Source organism: Vigna unguiculata, chromosome 9, assembly GCF_004118075.2.
Source record: "Vigna unguiculata cultivar IT97K-499-35 chromosome 9, ASM411807v1, whole genome shotgun sequence".
In the NCBI taxonomy this organism is placed as follows: Eukaryota; Viridiplantae; Streptophyta; class Magnoliopsida; order Fabales; family Fabaceae; genus Vigna; species Vigna unguiculata.
The window spans coordinates 25,518,356-25,523,978 of record NC_040287.1 but is presented as its reverse complement, the minus strand read 5'-3'; positions in this window follow the sequence as shown (position 1 = coordinate 25,523,978).

Sequence of the window (5,623 nt, the reverse complement as noted above, 5' to 3'; positions counted from 1 at the left end):
TCATCAATTGGTTTCCAACAAATGGAAGAAGCATTTTGCAATGGAAGATAGAAGATATATGGAATAGAGGTTGGCTTCATCAAATCAGGGGGAGATTGTTGACATGAGAAGCCAAGGTGGTTTGCTTCTTGAAGATTTGATGAAGATTGAATGAAGCTATTTTGAACTATCTTGAAGCCATAAACATTGGAATGAAGTCTACATTGATGAAGGAAAGGAGATTTGATGATATCCATGGTGATCAAGGCTGGAATGTGTGCTCTCCATGTACTTACATCATTAAGAAAGTGTGCTTGTAGTTTGTAATTCATGTTGTAGACCTTAAAGCATTAATTAGATGTAGTTTGGTCTTTTGTGTGTTTTTAATCTGTTGAATGGTTTTTCAACAGGTTAAAATGTCTCTTTTAATCTGCTGAGTGACTTTTTAACAGGTTAAAAGGTTGGCTGCAGTAGTCTTAAACTGCAACAAATTCAATCAGTTGATTTAGTTTTTAATCGACTGATTTCACTTAAGTCAAGTGAAATCAACCGATTGATTTGAAAATCAACCTGTTGAATTTCGTAATAGTTTGACTTTAAAAGCTGTGATTTTCGAAAGAGAGGTCTGTTGATCATTTTAGAGCACGATTTGGTTCTGGAAACTTGTGGAAACTCTCTCCTTCGTGATCATAGGTGTTGCAGCTGTTGAAGATTGATCTTGGATCAATTCTTGAAGCTTTTGGCTTGGTTTGAAAGCTTGGAGAAAGTGGTTTGTGGTAGGCAAGGTTGTGCTACCACTGAGGTTTGATCTTTCTCAAGCTTTGTGTGTGTGCCTGGTGGTTTTCCAGGTCTTCAAGAGGGTTCTTGCTGTGCTGGTGTGATTCTTGTGTGATTCAAGAGTCTTTTATGGTGTTTTTGCATATTTTGGAAGTGTAAGGGTGGATTCTTTGTAAAACTTTTGAAATAGTGCAAAGTCAAGCTCAGGTTGCCTTGACAAACTGGATGTAGCTCAGGTTTGAGTGAACCAGTATAAAAATTTGCGGTGTCCTCTCTTCTCTAACCTTTCTCTCTTGCATTTTCATTTTAAAGTTTCAAGAACTTATGCTTTAATAATCTTTTTCATGTTCTTGCATGTTTTCATAGCATCTGAAGCATTGAGCATGTTTGTATAATCATTTGGAACTGATCTTGATCATTCTTGAGCATTGTTTCTGGTTTAAAATTCAAATTCACATTTCTGCATTTTTCCCAGTATTTCAGTCGACTGTTTTTTAGTTTCAATCGATTGATTATACCAGAACAGAATCTGTTTAGTAAAATCAATCTGTTAACTCTGTTTTTGATCGATTGAAAGTGTATAGTTCAGTACTGTTTGCATCCCAACTTGGTGATCTATTTAATTCAATTAAAGGAGGTTTTTAGCTTGCAAAAATAGCCTAAAGTGTTAACTAGGCAATTCAACCCCCCTTCTTGGCTTTTCAACCATTTCAAAACTAACAATTAATACACTTATCCAAAACAATAACTATAGTAATATAAAATATATACAGAACCATAAACACACGTCTAAGAGTTTTTCAAAAACTACATTTGTACGTCCTCAAACCCCTCAGACCCTACTAAGTAGCCTCACTGACATCCACCAAAGGGGTGTCCTCACTAGAATGCTCATTTGCTCACACAATTAAGTGATTATTGTAAAAGAGACAATCAAACACAAGCAACACAAGCACACAACAGGATAAGCTAATGTGAAAAAGAATTATCCATATAAAAATTAAGATCATGCCACAAACCTTATGTCATAGTATAACACAATTCTATATCTATAATCACATAAATAATTGACATTAAACTCAATTATCTGGATACATGCACTTGACATCAGACTCACTAGTGGTGTGCACCTATAGTGGTTCCCAAACTCTATAAAGTTTGGCCTCAAGGGGTTGTCACTCAACCACTCACAAGGTAAATCCTCTTTGTGCCTAGGACCAAACAAATCTAGTGACTAAGACCTCATTCTACTCTCACCACATAACCTACTCTACTATACTTGAGTGTGAGTAGTAATTAGAGGAAGGATACCTCCATATTGAATCCTTATGTCAGTGCATACACTAAAATACCACCACTTAGAATTTCTCCTTGAAGTTCTTCCAACAACATCATACATACATGTCACAATATTATCACTTTAAATTATAGCAATAAAACTATAAAATCAAGTCCACATCAATCACAAAACCTCAAAAATATAATCAAAACATGAAAACAGACAAAACAAAGCATATGACACTCAACGCAATTTGCCTCTTAAAAATTGATGCTCAGTGCCAACATGCCACCACTCATTTCCTTGGAGCTAAAATGCTCCCAAATTTGTAGTGGTCCCTAGCGCTCAACGCCAGTTGATCAACGCTCAACGCCCATCAATTCAAATTTTGTGGCGCTGAACAACGAAAACTGTCGCTTAGTGCCATATTAGATCTCAACACTTTCAATTTTGAATTTTTGAGGAATCTGGACTTGATTCATAGTTCAAATTGGTACTTCTACTTTAGGTAATAGTCTAAAATAGTTTTTCAATCATAATAGTTGGTATCAATTTGATCAATGACTCAGATTCCACTTTCCTCAATTACCACTAAATCAAACAAGTAAATAGATCCAAATGGTCAAGCATAAATTCAACATACCTTAAGCATACACATCAACAAATTTACCACAATAGATTAATTTAATCATCAAATTCAGAGAAACCACAAACATGCAACATCAAACTCACTCTAAAAATCATTAGCTTTCCTTAACTTTACTACTCAATCCCAAGATTCTAGAACATCAAACCCTATTAAACTCGCAAGATACTCTATCTACGCATAGAAACATCACAAACATGATTAGAACATAACATAATGATCATTGATCAACAATGACTCATGGAGAAGATTGAAACCTCACATGCAACCTTGAGAGAGTCACATGTAGGCCAGATCACACAGAGGCAACAAAAAAGGTGAAAACTAACTTACTTCAAACTGAGAAATTGATTAGTTTATCTTGATAAGCTCACCGCAAGGAGCAATCCTGCCATCTTTAACCTTTAAAAGGACAAACAGACAGTGAGAAAACTTAGGAAGAATGAAAAGAGTTCTTAGAAAGAGGTTTTTTTAGAGAGATAAAATATTTCGAAGTAATGAAATCCTTTTATAAAATTTCTACTTGTACATAAACATTTTTTATTATTAAAATTATATGATCTCATTATTTTAAAACATAACTACTCTAAAACACAATTTTTTAAATTCTCACTGAAACAACAAATAAAATAATTTACTTAAAAACTATTATAAGTACATTAGAAAAGGATATTAATTAGAAAGAACTTAAATTTATGTTCTTCAATAATTTTGTTTGTTTCGTATTTATTTTTACTTTTTAATGTCTTTATTTAGTTGTATAGGTCCGTAAGTCATATATTAAACAAAGTAGCTTGTATTTTTTTAAAGTATTTTCATCTTGCATTTTGTACTTTCTTATATTATTTCTATGATATAAAAAGAAATACTAGTGTGTTCATCTTAAAATATCTTATATTCAATTTAAAACTATATTTTAGATCATGCAATTTAGAATATTTATTATATATATCGAGTAATTTAAAATATAACTCTAAATTGTATAATTTATAATATAATTTTAGATTATGTAACATGAAATATATCTATAGGTTACATAATCTAAATTATAATTCATATTGTCTTGCATAATTTAAAATATAGTTCTAAAATGCATGATTACTTAATCTATAAATCACCACTCAAATAATAATTACAATTATTTTAAGCAATAAATTCAAAATGTATTATATATTGGATATATTTTTATTAAACCCATCCTATAAACTTACTGTAGAAGGTGTTGAATGGGTTTGAAATGATGTGGAATTTTTTATTTAAAAAATAAACATGGGTATTTTAATAATAAATGCATTATATCAATAGGTTCCAGAAGAAAATTGTGAGAGTGAAAAAAGAAAATTCCTTTTCTTCTTGGCCCAACGCACGGTCTAAAACGAGCCCAACAATCCTGTTTTTAGGAACATTTTTATAAGCGGTTTTCTTCATGCACCGCAACATTTTTTCTACACCTCCAAATACTTTTAAAATTTAAACAGTGACCTTTGAACATTTGACCAGCTGCATTAAATTTTTTAAAATTTTAACCTCACCCTATCTCTCCTATTTAATGAAAACTAACTCACTCTCAACATTTACCCTAACTTAACTATGATGACGGCTGCTCACCGCCAAAACCCACCAAAGCTCACACTTCTCTCTTTCCTCTGCTTTGTACTTCAGACGTCCTTGTGGTTCATTCTCCTTCCCTACTTGGTATCTCCTCTCTTCTCCTATGCGTTATTCCTCATTCACACAAGTAATATTCTTCTGTTCTCCTCTTGTCGTCTGCCTTTGCCATGTTTATGAATGTTTACGAATCATTCGAAATGCATATAACTTTAGTTTTTGAACCACATATCTGGAAACTAGAAAACCAATAATAAAAGTTGACTTCCTTAAGGAAAAAGGTTATCGAAAGTGGACTTTCGGAAATGAAAAACATATTGAAAAACCAACATCGGAAGTCGACTTCTGTAAACGAGGAACATATACCGTATGTCTGTTAGCACAAGCAACCTCGTTGCAAAGATTTGATAAAGCAAAGTGCATGAAGATCACATGTTGTTGATGAAAGGTCATGTTATTAAATCAGGAAATAGTGTTTAGAATATGATGGTTACATGTTATACATGACCACTATTGTATGAAGAAAGGTCATGTTAATAAGAATTTTCATGCTAGGAAATATGATGTTCCAAGAGAGCTTATGAAATGGATCCCAAAAGGATCTAGAAAGGTATAATCATGCTGGACCCAAACTATCAAAGGGTACCATGTAATGTTATTTTGTTTTGCAGGTCATAAAACATGAAAAGAAAGACCTATAGTACTTAGATAATGGTTGCTCGAGGCATATGATGGGTGACAAGTCCAAGTTTACAAAATTGGAGCTAAATGATGAAGGCTTTGTGACTTATGGTGACAACAACAAAATAATGATACTTGGAAGTGGAGTCATAAGCAATGGAGTCTTATTCAACATCCACAATGTGCTTCTAGTTGAAAGGTTAAACCACAACTTGATAAATATAAGCTAACTTTGTGACAAGGGTTATAAAGTAGTGTTTGAACATAATCATTATCTCATATTTGATGCATGTGGTAGTGTTGGTTGGTAAAAGATTCAATAATATTTACCTACTTAATATGCATCATGCATCAAATAGCATACAATGTCGTCTTAGAAAAGATGATGATACTTGGCTATGTCATAAAAGGCTTTGTCACATACAAATGCATCATTTGAATCAGTTAAATAGAAAATAGTTGGTTGAAGATTTGTCAAAACTCAAGTTTGAGAAGGATAAAATATGTGATGCATGCCAAAAGGGAAAGCAAACCAAGGTTTCTTTAAAACCCCAAAACTGTTATTTCAACTGAAAGCCTCTAGAATTTCTTCACATGGATCTATTTGGTCCTTCAAGAACCATGAGTCTTGGTGGAAGGTTATATGCTTTTGG